At 38.4% G+C, this 16,350-nt stretch overlaps 1 protein-coding gene across 4 annotated transcripts in view; it reads left to right on the top strand.

Annotated features, from left to right (window-relative positions):
• Positions 1-16,350, top strand: part of PHACTR1 (phosphatase and actin regulator 1) — a 308,888-nt gene that overhangs the window by 54,665 nt on the left and 237,873 nt on the right. The window lies entirely within an intron of this gene.

Consider the following 16,350-nt stretch of genomic DNA (forward strand, 5'->3'; position numbering starts at 1 on the left):
GAAGATTTTGGGAAACAGGGTTGAATCTGGAAAGGAACATGTAAAACACTGTCTTGAAAACAGGAGCCAGAACACTTTGATGGTATTCATGAACTCATTCATTCATTTTTCATGAGCAGTGACAGAAGTGATGTTTTCTCAACAAGAATGTTTGCAGAACTCCACTTCACTAGCAATTCTTCAGTAGTCTTTCCAATACAATAACAATTTATAATATAAATAAATCCTTAGATTTGCCATCTGATTTCCTAAAAAGTTTCAGCAAGGGAGCAGAGAAAGACCACAAAAAACCAAATCACATAGGTAAGCAGCTTTTGGACAATTTATATGATGAAAGTTGTTTGCTCAGGATACTGGATAAACTTAAGTAAATTAGGATAAATCAGTGTAAAGCGAAAAAGTAGCCAGATACTTCTTGGCAATAGCTCCGTGCTTTATTTCATGATGGGTTTATTTTTGGAATTTAATATTTTCCTCTTCTGTTCCCTTACCTCCAAGAGTTGATGTTTCTGCTACCTGTGACAAAAATTACTTACTCTTTGTATTGTGATGTTCTGAGAAAGCTGGCTGCTGTAATCTGTCTTCCTTACAGCACTCATCTGCTCATCTTGGATTCTCATCCTGATCCACCGTATCAGGGTCTTAGTACAGTCCATCAACATATGGTGTATCATGAAGAAACAGTTTGTATTCCTGGTGCAATCTACAGCAAAGGTGATTAAATACTAAATAAAGCTCAGATGATATTTAATAGCCAAGGTTTTTTTACCTTTTCCGTGGCATTTTCTTGCCGGCTTTTAGGAGTGTGTGTATGTGCTGCCCTCTAGCAGGGCATCCTATCACACAGCTGCTGTTTCTGTCGCTCAGAATTTCTAAAATACCTGTCCCCACTGTCTCTTTAGAAATACTGGCAGTCTCCCCCTCTTTATTAGCATGGTGTTCTTTGATGGATGTTGCATATAGATAAGTAGTTGTGAGGAAATTTCCATGCACTTCTTTTCCATGGGTTGGGCAGTTTTCTCTGGATGTCATGACAATTATTTGTGCTGCCTTTTCTGAAGAGCTCAAGAGCTGCCCCAAGGGCTGTCCCTGTAGTGGAAGGTTGAGCTCTTTAAAAAAACCCCAAACAAATCAACCACCTTTGGACACCAACATATCTCTGCTGGGACCAGTCCTTTACTACCTTGAGGTCTGCTACAAGTGTGGAAGGAATCATCTATAACATGAGAATTATCAAAAGGTAAATGATTGCTTGACCCAAACACCAGAACAGAAACACCAGCCTGGCTCTTCTCAGGGACTGAAGCATTCTCTGCATGTCTTAAATAATATTGGAGAAGTGAAACATCACGTGAATGACATTAAAAGTGCCAGAGAAATAATGCAATTGTCTCTATCAAGATTTAAGGATGATGTAATACAGCTTTCATTAGGGAAAGGTTGGAGGCTCAAACACTGTCATTTTTTTCATCTGGGAAGTTTTAATTTCATGCCAAATTTTAATTTATTTCTCCCTGGCATATGAAAAAAATGCTGTCTAATTACATCTAATTTTGATAGGGTACATCTTTGAAAATGAACCTTCACTTATGAAAACTTGTAATTTATGCCATTTATAATTACACAGATTGAAAACTTTGTTTAAAGTTGCATAAGGAGGAAGCAATCACTAATTTTTTTTTCCTTTTTCTGAATTTGTATTGGATTTATAAGAGAGCTTTCAAGTGAAAGTGAAAAAAATCAGCCTCAAGTTGTTAGCAGTAGTACCCTCCCCCTCTCCTTAACATTCTTTTCAGGTTTTCCTAAAGATATGAAAGTAAATATTTCTATCCTTAGTTTTTTTGGTTGGTTGATTTGTTTTTTTGTAGAATGAGACCATCACCTATTTTCTTTGTTTAGTGTAACACCATGCAGATGGTACAGAGGTTTTGAAGAAAAAGAGGAAGAGGCAAGGATCATTCAGCCAAGAGGAGCCAAGTGACAGGTCACTCAGGTTTGTAGACAGGTGTAGGAGGACAGAATAAACCCCTTTTTTCTCTTAACTGCTTCTGCTCAGAGAGCGACTATCATCAGGTGCAGGGTACATAGCTAACACTGCAAGCCATCAAGTGAGTAGAGCATCCTCATGCTCCCCTCCTAGTACTACTTCTCTTCAGGGTGCCACAGCTGGGCCTGTTGCTGTGGGTTTGGGCTTATCCCCCTATGATATTTAGGGAAGGGGAAGAGAGAGAGAGCACTTTAGTCTCTGCAGTTGCTGTTCTCGCATCTCTCAGCCTCTACAGAGACATAATGGCACACTAAGCCTTCAGAGGTACTGTAAAGCATAAGTGCAGTCTTTTGACAGACTATTTCTATTGCTGGCAGTTGTCTTCATTTATTCCTATTACTGTGTCAGTTACTTGGGAGTTTTTTTCCTTGTCTTAAAGTTTGGGGAATTTTTTCTTCTTTTTTTTTTTTTCCTTCCCTCTGATCTGACTTTATGTATGGAAAGGGAGGGTAAGGAGGCTGTTTACCAGGCAGGGCTTTTAGGATTTGCTACTGGGGGCCCTAACCAGGAGGGACAGTGTATTCCTGATGTCATTACCCTGAATGCACTTAGCAAGACTGGGGGGAACCAAATGAGATAAGTGCTAACTCCTCATAAAACAAGCAAAACCAAATGGGAGTGCTGAATGCTGTGAAGGCATTGTGTTTGAGTAAGCCTTGTTTGTTAGGAGAGAGGCTTCAAGGTGTATTTAAAGTGAGCTTTTAGGAAAATCACCCTGTGGCAGGACTTGGTAATGTTTTTCCAAGTATCCTTGAACATACTTAGGAAAACGTTTTTTAATAATAGTATTGCTAAAATGAGTGTCTCCTGCATCAGCAAGAGTTGACAGATTCATCTTTGAACCTTCTTTCTCTTCTTCCCTGAGTATCTTGCCACTACTTTGGAGCATAGGGCAGGAGGACAACTGGCTCAACTCCTGAAGCAGTTCACAAGTTTCAAGTCCCACAATAACCTTGTATAGGGATTTAATTCAGAGTGAAATGGAAAGCATCTAGTCTTGGTCTACAAAGAGTTACAACAACATGCTTCCAGATAAACTTTTGAGGCCTTTAGTATGAAAGGCAAAAAGTTTTAGACTTCAACAATGTATAGGGGAAAGTTCACAAAGATAAAAGTGTAAAAATATGTATTAATAAAACCATTTAGTACTGTGTAGGTATTGGAGCTCCTCTAATATCTTTGTAAATGGATGTTTCATACAATCTGCTTTGAAGAGGAGACCTAATACTTGAATCCTGATGCATTGTATAGCTGAGTGGACAAGAATATTATTCCCACAGAGCTACTAACTGGCCTGGAGGCAGCCTAGGCAAAGCTGCAGGAGGTGCGGGGGAGAGGGTTGGGGCCTCATAGTTAAAGGGTTGTATCTCCTGTCATAGTCTACATAGTCTCCTCTGCTGCAACTGTAAAATACAGCAATACCTATGGGAATAATAAGAATGTGCATGAAATGGTAACTGGAATAATAATGTGAATAATTTGACAGATTAATTTGATTACAGTAGCAACTGAATTCAGTGTAGATCTTTTTAGTTCCAGCAGTTTATATCCAAGTCTAAATTTTAATGGGCAACTGTACTTAAACCCTAATATGATAAATGTTGCACAGTTCTTCCACTAATGTTAGAAAAGCTTAAATGTCCTTATCATGAAAACCATTCTTGAACAATTCAAGGAACTGTCATTTTCTTGATAGCAGTGGTGCTATTGCTGTTGATTGAGATGCGTGATTGTCAGTCACATAATAGCATTTTGTGTGCCATTGCTATTGTTGTGCAGAGACCTGACTGAGCTAAAGCTGAGATCAGCGGTCTCAGTTAAAATAACCAACTCTATGAATCTGGCATGAAGTGTTTTCCTGAAACACAATACATAATTTAACTTACTTTAATATTTTAGTATGTCTGCATACCTTTTCCAAGATCATATTGTGATTTGACCACAATCCCTATCAGTAGGGCAAAGGGAGGTGATTTTTACACTACAGTTTATTTCAGTGCTACTGCCTGAGATGATGCACAGCAAGAAGAAAATTGTCTTGCACTCAAGGTCATGTGTCAGAAGGATCCTTATGTGTGCTGCAGTGCAAGAGGAGATGTAGTTCTTCTGTCTCTGAAAATGCACCTTCTGCAGGAAGACCTATCAGTGGTGGTGCTCTTGTTTCTTTTGCTGGAGGGGACCCCCAATGCCACATATAGTCAGAGTGGGAGAGAACTGTGAAGGTGCAGCATGTATGTGTGGGATACAGCCAAACAAGGGCCATGCGGAGGAACTGTCACGCTCTGAGCAGAGAGCGTGACATATTTTATGCTTGAAAAAGTTTGCATCCCCTATTCTGTCTGGCATGTTAAAGAAGGGAGAAGGAAAACAGTCTTCTGAGCCCAGGTAGCCAGTAAGGTGTGATGGCCTTCTGATTCTCCAGTCAAAGTAAGAACAAGGCATCATTTAGCTCTGTAATTTCGCATTGCAGCAATCGAATTAATACTTGGCTAAAAAGGAATAATTTTTATATTAGTAGTTTTCTGTCTTTCCTAGGAATCTCCTACAAATGCCTTCCAGTTCAGCCTAGTAATGTCGCTTGCCTGTGGTCTTCAGGTAGGCAGGTTTAGAAGGTAGAATTTGATATCTTAGAGCTGCTCTTCTTAATTTTTCTCCTTGTCAATGAATAGCATTATTTTTCTTTATAGGGGAAGAAACAATAGGAATTAACATATTTTAGTTTGAGGAAGATTCTATGTTTTTTTCTGATATTTGGGGTCTTTCAGTGTTTTTGTGAGCAGCTATTGCTTGGGGTTCATTCTCAGCCTGCCCAAGTGGGTTGTAATGAATGCTATATTTAAATAAGAAAAGCTTTTCTCCCTAAACACCCCTTCTTTGGGAACATGTACTTTATGTTCAATTTTAGTTTGCTAGTTTGTTTGGTTTTTTTGCCAGTATGGATAACCAAAACATTGCTAAACTTAATGTGCAGTGGTGGAAAATTGCTCTGTAAGTCACCCACAGGCGAAAGACTGGCTTGAAATAGGGTTAGGGTTGTGTTATGTGTGTGCAAAAGAGTCCTCTGCATGTCCACTTCTGAAAACCTGTTGTTGCTCAATGAAAATAGCTTTTTTTGTTTGTTTTTAACGAGTAATAAACTTTCTTGTGCTTTAATTCCACCCCCCACAACTCTCCAACTCATAAATATCCTTAAATGTGAAAAATCTGAGCAGATTTATAAGCCTGTTTTCCAGCATTCAGTTATAGATGCTTTTGAATTAATACATCATTGCAAAAGCCCACACTGTAGTGCCCTCACAGCAAGTGTGGCCTGGGGCCAGAGGCTTTGCAGGCAAGAGCAAAGGGCTTGTTCTGTAGTTCAAAATATTTGCCATTAATATTTGCCATTAAACAACTGTTACAATTTTGAGCAAATAAACTTGAAATACCATATCAGCTTCTCTTTTACATTGTTTTTTGCTACTGCTTGATACTCCATAAATGAAACTGAAGTACAGGTGTTATATACCAAGGAGCTTAACATCGATAACTGCATCCATGTTTCTTTACACTGAGACCTGAATGTGTTGGCCCGCGTTTCAGACAGCTGTTGATGCTCTGCCTGGTTGCTCTTCTGCAGAAATTTGACTGGAGTAGAGGGGACCTCCAGTTCTATGTGACTGTATAAACTGACTGGAAGCAAGCAGACTGTGTTTAGATTTTGTGATAAGCTGCAGATGCTCTGATAATATCAGAAATTGAATCGGATGCATTTTCCAGAGTGTTACTAATTCAAACATGCACATGTATTTTATTAAATCAGGAGAAAACATGGCAAATTTAATTCCAAAAAGAGAAAGAAAAAAAAAAGCTGCCTGATTCTTAGATACCATTGTAAAAAAATTAGATACAGATACTGAATTTAATGTAATATGGTAGTTCGTAATATAATTACATAAGAATTGCTAGGGTTTGTTTTGTAAACGGAACTACTGGGGAACTTAAAAAAAAAAGTATTTGTCAGCATAAGATATAAAAGCAATTTCCTTTAAACTTGAAAAACAAGAAATCGCAGCACTGTGCATTCAGTCCACATAATAAATCACATCATGTTGAATGCTTCAGATTTGAGAGGTGACATTGAGCACTGGAGACTTTCCAGGAATCAGCAGTAGCTAAATGGTGCAAATGGGCAAGATATCAGTCTTTTGTTTCTTGTCCAGTTTAAGGGTAGCCCCTTAGAAATAAAAAACAGGATTTCCCTGACCTGTGTTTAATCCAGTACTCATCTAAACACAAAGAAAACAGGGATATTTTTTTCAGTTAAACACCCCAAAAAGGAAAGAAAAATAGTCTCTGGCAACTGTGTTGCTCAAATTCTGCCAGTTTTAATTGTAGAAGGCCTGTTTTGAAGCTGTACAAATGTGAGGAAAAGCAATGAGCTCAGGGGATATGAGGGCATTGAGCCTGTGGTCTTTGAAGCACAAGGCTCTTACTGTTGTATTTCACCTTCTAACTGGTGCCACCTGTCCAGTTTGAATTTTGCACCTTTTATAAATTGATCAGTGTTTCATGTTCCTTTCTCCAGTGCATGACTATGGTCCATGTAAAGCAAATGACTGCTTCTTCTTCGAGACACTCAGGAGCAAGCTCTTACAACCACAGGAGAGGGTCTCAGAGCATTCTGCCAGCCTCAGGTGGGAGGTGTACAAAGCAAGCCACACTTAATGGTGTTTTCATGTTTCCTTCAAAGGATAACCTCTTTTTGCTGGAGTGCTCTTTAAGTCACAGAAAAGGGATGATATTTAAACCTGTTTAAAGGTTCCTGTGTAAATGTATCATCTAGTTTTAGACCAGACTGTGTCCTGTAAGTAGCAAGCATAGGCTAATCTGAAATATGTATATCTGAATTCATCTAGGTATCCTTGCAGGATTTAGAACTAGTTTAATTCTACTGATATAGAATTGTACCATTTAATTCTTCCAATGTAATGTCTATAAAGGTGTAAAATCACCCCCATAATAAGGCTATAAATTATCAGGTGTGCCAATGCTGGTGTAAATAACAAAGGCAGTTTTGAAACGTATCTCCTTCTGGTCTCCATTCCTCATGAGTTGGCTGATGTCATGTGGGAGCATTGGAAACTCCAGAGTGGAGGTTATTGAGAAGGCAGAGCCAGGCTCTGTGTGAAGGAGCACAGAGCCAGGACAACTGACAGTGATCTTGGACTGAAGCAAGGAAGGGCCTGATTTACCAAAGGGAAGAAAAAATAATGATAACAAAAATCTCTCACCATGACTACAGTAAGGCCTGAACCAGGCTGTCCAGAAAAGCTGTGTAGCCTCCATCACTGGTGTCTTTCAAGACCCAATTGTACAAAATCTGAGCACTCTGGTCTGTGTTCCTGAGTCCTGGGCTCATCTCAGATTAAACTAAACCAGAGGGTGTAGTCTAGGAGTAACTGACATGCGCTACCCACTGGGGGCTGTTCCTACTGGGATCTTCAGAGGAGATTTGGAAGAGGCCAGAGAAGCATGGATATAGTACAGGAGCATAGAAAGTGTGAAAGGCAGACATTGAGATCACTTCTCAATGTATACTTCATGCCTGTGACGCTACTTCGTTGCCGGGGTACATCGCTTTGCTAAACTGAACATTCGTTTTCAAACACAGATTAATAAAGCTCTTAAAACTGTTCCCTCATCACCTGCCTTCCCATGCCCATGTAATTATGTTGGGCATCTGTCTCCGAAATTAGAAAAGTCATCATCTTATATGATCTATCTTACTTGGAAACACTTGGGTATGCCGACTGCTTTCTCGGAAAGCAGTTCCTCACAACACAAGCGCATTTACTCACAATTTAGCTGACCTTTTGCTTCTGAGCCCCAATAGTCGTGTAATTTCCTTTTGTTTTCAGGAGCACATGCTGCAGCTGTCAGACTCCAGTGCCAGGTTTAGTCTGAACGGTTACAGGAAGAGCTGGTATGCACATTTCTATGGTACAGACTTGTGTGGTGCTTGTTTCAGTGTTTCTGCACTGGTATCTTTTGTAGTCACATTAAGAAGATTCAGAGTGCAGAGCATCTTTACAAACCATGCTGACTCTGGCATCTGAGTGACATTTAGCACAAGTCACAGAAAAACTTCCAGTTATTATACTGAATGAGGTATCTCATCCAGTATTATCAAGCTTGTTCCCAGAATCACAGATACCTGAATTTCCAGTGGTGTGCTTCTTCCATTTTACTGACCAATAGTGTTCTTTGGTGAGGTTTTCCCCATAGTGTATCCACACTTCAGTATCTTCTGGAGCAAATAAATATTGAAAGCTAAAGAAAATAATTACTGCTGTTCATGGAAGACCAGAATTAGATTTTACAACTACATTACAAATATTTTGAGAGGAACATGGTGGGATCTCTATTTTTCTCAAAATGGCTGCCCTATATACAAGGTTTCTAGTCCAAGAGACAGTTAACAAAATCTAGCTTTTAAGGTTCCCAAATTAAATTTAACAGGTACCCATCATTACTTCTATGAAATGCTTTCGAATTGCCCTGATTACAAAATACTTCTTGTAATCAGATCAAGTTGAACAGGAAATCCCAAGTAAGTGCAGTATCTCATGAGTAATTGCTGTACAAATCCTTTAAATAAATTGTGAGCAATTTCTTATGCAGTGGCTTTAGATAATGTTATTAGGATGCTTAATTGACTTTTCTCTGTGTCAGGTTTAGCCATAATGGTGAAATTTGAAGAGAAGTAAACATCTGAAATTGAGGTGGAGTACTTCATTTGCATTGAGGCATGAGTGACATTTTTCTTTTATGGATCTGTAAGCATTGATTAAAAATGAAAAAGAAAAAGATTGGGGAAAAAAAAAAGCTGGAAGCAAAAAGTTGAGGAATGTTTGGAAATACCTGTTTGGATACGTGGAGAAAAATATTCAGGGAATGGGGAGCATGTACAAGAGGAGAGGATTATCTGTAGATATGGAATTTATTTTTTTTTCACCTGTGTGGAGAAACTCGAGTGGCAAAACCAGACCTGAGATATGGAGATGAGCCTTCAAGCTGGTCCTGAGTGAGCAGTAATAAATTCATAGACCATGGTCTCTGTCCTGGTGGGAAGTAGATACCATTATATGGTGAGGAGATTCTATTTTTTAAATTATTTTTCTTTTCCTCTGATAAAGCCTGTAAAAATTTTGACTTTGTCTCTATGTGGCATAAGGAAATTTCATAGGTAGCTTCCACCCTACTTCCAAACATTTGTAGAACACAGGCTTGTTTCCTGCCAGGTTTTACTAAAGTGGCTTGAAGGTTTCTGTTGAGTTGGCTTTGGGTTGGAGGGGTAGAAGGATGGAGGGGATTGTGGGTTTTTTACTACACTCCAAGTTGAGTTCACTGTGACAATGCTTGATTGATAGGAAAGTCAACTCTTTTGGTTTGTGTTTAAGAGTTCTTGTAGCACATCTTTGACATTGTCAGCATCTGGAGACAATGTTGCACGCAAAGAAAATGATGTAATGTCATTCTGCTTTCATTTGTCAAATTGATTTAGTTGTTGAATTTATATCTAATTCACCACTTCAATGTTTAGTTATACAGACAAATTTGTATCAGTTATATATTTTGTTAACAAACTAGATTGCTTTAGTATAATACAGGAGTATTTGTCCAAAGATAAGGACAAAGACACAAGCCAGTACACATTGTTACAGCTATGCAAAGATGATGTACTTCTATGAAGTGAAAGTGAAATCAGTAATGTCATTCTGTAGTTTTTTAATGTCAGCATTAACATATGTTCAAAGACTATCTTAATTTAAAACACTACGACATCCACATAAAAGGGACCCCTTTTGATTCAACTATTGGTGTTCAGGGAGACAAAAGCTGTAGAATTTTGCAACCTCTTAACTGAATCAAGTCAGTTTAAAATAACATGTTAATGTTAAAATTACATGTTTTATTTCAACATCATTGCAATGTGAATCTTTCACATAATATTAATAAGTATTGCAACTTGTTCTACAAGATAGCACAGTAGTTATTTACATAAAGCAATAAGATGAAAAGATAAAACCAAGAGGCTTCTCTTACATTTGCTGTTCTGTTTTAAATTATTTCCACTTTATAAAAAAAAGTAAAATATATGCTGGGAATTGCTGTAAGTGTGAAAAAACCTCTTTTAATATGCTACCTCTTCTCCCCTTGCTTCTCCCCCATTAAGACTATTGTTGATAAACTATTTGGAATATGCAGGAGTATTGCTGAGGAGCTGCAGTAGAGACAGATTTAATAATTAATGCACAGGAATTATTTATTTCCCTAATATATTTTAAAACTTCATCATTTCAGCAATGATAAACAGTCTTGGTGCTGCTGGAGCTTTGAAAACACAAAGGAACATGAAAATAGTCTCTGAGATTTGTTTATCATTTGAGTATGTGGATTTAATATTTTTAAATGAAATACTAAAACTTTTTCTATATATTCAATACCTATACATTGTTTTTTAGTGACCATTTACTAGATTTCAGGAGAGATCTTACAGAAATAGTGATCAATGTGAGATTTTTCCTTCATCAGGAACTGGTTCCTTTCATTAAAAAAGAATCTGTTGGAAAATACTGTCCCTGATTTGGCATGCATTATTGTCTAGCTCATTATATATATATATGTATGTATGTATGTATGTATGTATGTATGTACGTATTATTTCAAATGTCTATTAAATAGTTATTTTTCACAATTAGTCAGTTATTCCAGTGTTCATGTTCTGCTTTTGGTTTTCTCCTTCTGCAGTGTAGTGTTTTTACTTGTCTTCATTTTGTTTAATTGATATGGGGCTGCTTTCATAAATTTCTCAGATTTATTCCAAAGCAATCTACAAATTTCAGATGCCTTCTCAAATTCTAATATTAGAGTAACTGCTGAAAATATTGAATGCACCCAAGCCCAGGAAACAATTCTCCCCAGGGAACCTACTTAAAACATGTTATTGGTTTATGCTGCATGATTAGTAGATACTTATTTAGATGATGCTCTCAACAAATCGATCAATGCAATAGTGATTTAAGGGAACAATGTCAAAAGGCTTAATGAAACGCAACATGATGTCACCTCTTCTGTTCCCATCCTTCTTTCATTCTGCCCTTCCCTCCAACTCATGAGGTCAAGAAGGAAATTATATTGATTAGACTTAACCTTATTCTTGACAAATCTGTGACATTTGGGTGTTGGGATTAAGGAAGGTGGTATACAGCTGTTTATTTAACAATTTAATATCATTCCAGACAATCAAGTTGACTTGCCTGGAACTGTGTTTCTTCCCCATGTTTTTGAAAACTAAACACTATTTGTTTTTTACCCAGAAACGACCTTACTGATTTTTCCACATTTTTTTCCAGCATGTTCGTAAATAATATGGGGTAAATATTATCATCCTGTTGATGTGAATAAAACCAACTTAACTAAATTTTTCTTGACCTTTCCTTTCTGTATTTTGACCTGTATTCCTCCTTCATTGTTCAAGGTAATTTAAGTACTTAGTTATAACTAACTTTTTTATGATTAGGAGGCTTTAAATACTTTAGGCTCTCCTTGTCCTTTGATTAATAGACCTGTTAATTAACTGAGATGATAGTCTTCCTCTTGTTCCTGGTGTACTTAGAGAATCTTCCCTAGCTATAAGCTATTTTGTCTCTTTACCTTTCTGACTGTTTCTTTACTTTATATGAATGGCAAGCTATGTGGTGTTTACTCCATGTTTTCTATTAGTTACTTCTGGTTTTTAAGTCTTTAAAGTGTCTTGTTGCTCCTTATTAGTGTAGTTGTTAGTTTGCTACAGCTTTTTAAAAAATGTATTTGTCCTTATTTTGTAATTATTTTCTTACTGATAAATACTGGAGCACCTGCTCAGGCTTTCTTTTAGGATGCTACCTGGTTTCTAGCTTTACAGACTTTACAGATTTTCCTCCTGGACAATGCATTAAAGGTAGGATGTGGTGGTGAAGGACTACAAAAAAGACATGGACATACTGGAGAGAGTCCAGTGAAGGGCCTTGCAAATGATTAAAGGACTAGAGCATCCATCCAGTGAGGAAAGGCTGGGAAAGCTCTCTCAGAACCTGAAAAAGAGGGCTTGGGGGGGGGTTGAATCAATGTATATAAATACCTGAATGGAAGGCATAAAGAAGATGGAGCCTGGCTGTTTTCAGCGGCACCCAGTGACAGGACCAAAGGCATTAGCACAAACTGAAACACAGGAAGTTTCCTCTGAACATCAGGAAACACTTTTTCTCTGTGCAGGTGACTAGAAGGGTTGTGGAGTCTCCATCCTTGGAGATATTCAAAACACTGCTGGACATGGTCCTAGGCAACCAGCTCTAGGTGGCCTATTTGAGCAGGGGTGTTGGACCAGATGGCTTCCAGAGGTCTTTTATAACTTCAATCCTTCTGCAATTCAGTGATGGCTTGATACGTCGAGATTGTGGCACATTCTTGTTCTCTTAAGGCTGCAACTGTCACTCACTTCTGAATACTTCTGAAGGACTATGGTTTAGTATAATCCTTCAGGGACTAATACGCAATTAAACTACAGCAATTTTGGAGATTAACAGGCATATTTGGGGTAGAGATAGTATGATGGGGAGCACTGATACTGCCATTGGAATGATTGTGTCTGGGTTTTCTTTCTTTAGCAAGTTTTGTTGTAGGACTTTAGGTGTTTTTTGGTTTTGGTTTTTGGTGGGGTTTATGTGTTCTTGTTTGTTCACTTTTGGGTTTTTAATTCTTTTAATATATTTTGAAAAGTACCTGCATGGTTTGAATCTAAACTCAGCAGATCTGGTCAGACTTTTTTCAGGAACACAGGCTTAAAAGGACACTTTTGGTCATCAAATCCAACCACTATCATAGACATCACATCTAAGGTCTCTCCTCATAAGCAGTCATCTTCCCTCTGTATCTCTGCAATTGGAGAGAGAGGTGGCAGGCAACTGTTTCATTGACAACTGTTAGCAACAAAAGCAGTGTTCCTGGCTTACTGTAACTTCAGTTATTTATAGAAGACTGAAATTAGTAATTTGGAGTGGCATTAAATGCGACTGTCATCAGCGAGAATTTTTGTGTAGAGCTGTTCCAAGACCTATTTTCTCTCCTCTGTTGCTTGCTGTATGTGGCATCCCAATTATAATGACACTTTTTGCTGATGTCACTTCTAAGTGTAGTATGTTGTCAAGTAAGTGTCCATCTCTCATCTCAGGAATCCTAGAATTCATTTGATATATCTTTTTTGGTCCATCCAATTGAGAGTCAATCAAAGCAACTTCATTCTAAATCCCAGAAAGCTCTTACGTGTCAGGACTTTAAGCTAGCATTGCTCAGGGAACTGGTATTTTCTGTTTTCTGATGAGGAGGCAACAAGTTCACTTGGAAGGCTGACATTAGGCCAGTAGTTTTTTCCTTTGTAATTCCATTTCAGCTGAACTGATTTTAAGGCTGATGATACACTCTGGACATGGGTTGTTGTAGTAGCTTACATGACTTGTGGTTTTCAAAGCACCACTCTGTAGTGGTGGTTTTTTATATTTTTATATGTTTTTTATAGTGCTGTTCATGTGTTTGTAGAAATGAAGCTCATGACTTCAAACAACTTGTATTTAATTCTCTCTTTAAACCTATGAATGTTCTCTCTTAGGCAATTCATGATGTTTTTGAAAATGCAGGCCATCCTGATGAGGGAAGCTATGCCCTGTGGCATTCCAAGAATCCCCATGGTGTATTTACCATTATGTTAAGCTTGTTTTGGATGAAGCAGTGGAATGCTGGTTGGGCAATGACCTGAAGGATATATATGCTCGCATGCCATCTACCTTTTTGTGATTGCACTGCAGTGCTTTGGGTCACCCAGTGAGAAGGTTTTTGTTGTGACTACAGTACATCTATGCTCTTCTCCAAACTTTAAGATTCTCTTTGGTGCAAATACCAAAGCCCACACTTGCTGCCTTTTTTTTATTTGATCATCACTTGTTGTCCTTCTGTATCCAGACCTTAAGGGGTTTATTTATTTATTTATTTTGTTCAAGGTGTGAAGGAGTTGTAAGGAGAGAGTGAGAAATATCTCCTTAACATGATATTAAGGTAACCTGTCATAAAACACAAGTTTAGGAAATGCAAATTATTCCTATTATAAAGTTGTTTTGACAACACTGGACATGAAATATGACCGCTTTGTCTGCTGTAATAGAAATGACTTAACTTTTCTTGATAAATTTTTAGCTTTCCTCATTTTATATGTAAAATCATTCAATACCTAGGGCAGAACATCCCTTGTACTGCAAAAAAGGTTGAAATATTCCAATTGTGTGTATGCAAACTTAATTCAGTAATTTATTTTTTAAATAAAGAAAATAATCCATCTGCTGAGGGGAGGGAGAACCTGCATATGTCAAGCATTCGAATGAACAGACCCCTTAGTAGACTTGGAAGACTACCTCTGTTATAGAGGAGAAAACTGAGGAAACAGTATTATTACTGCTCAACAGTAGCATAGTAGAAAGATTTTAAGGCGGGTGGAGAAAGAGAGATAGCACAGGCTCGCACAGATTTTGCTCAACTTAATAACTTGAACAATGCAAGTGTTTTTGTGCTCAATAATACCTTTGTGCTGCTGTTGTATTTTTTGACCAAGATGTGCAAACATCTGTAATCATGGTTGGAGAACCACACCACAGGCCCCATCTTGCCACCTTCCCAGGGCGGGCAGTTCCCACTTTTGCCCTGAAGCAGCAACTAGTTTCTTCTCTTTCCTCTTCCTGTTGATGTTGTACCACAGTCCGGGGCTGGAATGGGATCATGACACCAATCAGGGTTCCTGGACAAGGTAGAAGGTATCCAAGTATCGTACCTTATTGACCAAGGATGCCGGCTTATATAAGGTACTAGAAAACTGGGTGGAGCATGGGACGAGCAGGTATAGGAACAAATCAGGAAATGAATTAGGGAAAGTAGGAGGGAAGATAGATAACTGGGACCAATGGTAACTAACTCCACACTGCAGCAAACTTGAACCAATCAGAGGAAGGAACATAAAACAGGGGCTAAACAAGTCTGAACATGTCCAGGCAATAGAGGTATATGGGGTACATTGTCAGCTGCATGCATTAACAAATTTTAAATAATTTTAACATGGCAGTTCTGTGAAGTCTTCAGTTCCCATAGATTTGTCTCCACTTCTGAAATCTCTCCCAATCTGCTTTCTTGTCCTCCACAATGTTACTGCTGAAGGACCTTTTTGCAGTCTGACACAGAGAGCAGGCAGACCCTGCTGGCTCCGTGGAGAGCAATGGGCATCTCATCTGCTGTATGGACAAGATCCAGGTTTCTGCAAGAGAGAGGTGAGGTATAAACTCCTTGCCCAGCATCAAGACAGAAGCATTTTCAGCTCAGCTGCACATGCTCCAAGGCACCTCAGAAAGGAGGAGGTGTTCAGCCATCTGAGTTGTGTTTCCTCCTTAGGCATGGTTGCCTGCTTCTGGGGCAAAGGCAATGGACTGGACGGAAGCAAGCTGCCGGCCAGATCTGGCTCCAGGCCTCCCACTGGACTGCACTAATACAGACTTGTTGGCTTATTTTAGAAGTAAATTTGTACATTTGAAGTTTGTGTGTTATGTGCATGTATGAGTGGCTTTATTTTCCACCGAGAGGTATTTGTTGAGTCGCTTCTGCAGGTGGTCCCAAGTGTCCAGAACATATTAGCACAGATAGGCACTTTAGGGACTATATCACAATGAAGTTTTAGGTCATCCTTCCTCCTCAGAAGTGGCTTATTTTGGTTTTTAGTCTTTATTTAAAGATTTTTCTTGCTTTCAAAGTTTAACTAACAAGGTCTACAGCTCTAGTTATTGCATGGGTGAACAGCCCACATCGCTTGCCACAGTAGGTGTTTTGGACCAACAGCATATCACGTTAGCCTGAACTGCATGGTACTGCTTGAGGGTTTATTGAAGAATAACCAAGCCTAAAACTTCACATTTCTCAGCCATCTATCCTGATAAGTTTACTCTCTCATTCCTTAGTAACTTTCAAACAAGTGCTAGAATACTTCCAATTTTTAATCTATTAGTTAAGCTTCCTGTCAGCTGAAAACTGAGAGAAAATGTCTGTTTTGGAGCAGATATTTTTTTGAAAGGACTTTAACGTTTATGAGTTGATGATTCAAAAACCAATTGATTAATTGAATCATAATAAATGACCTGTATAATCCTACCTTGTCTCTCGTTGAGAAATTTTTATGCAACAGTCAGTCATTA

The sequence above is a fragment of the Chiroxiphia lanceolata genome, chromosome 1, assembly GCF_009829145.1.
Source record: "Chiroxiphia lanceolata isolate bChiLan1 chromosome 1, bChiLan1.pri, whole genome shotgun sequence".
Lineage (NCBI taxonomy): Eukaryota > Metazoa > Chordata > Aves > Passeriformes > Pipridae > Chiroxiphia > Chiroxiphia lanceolata.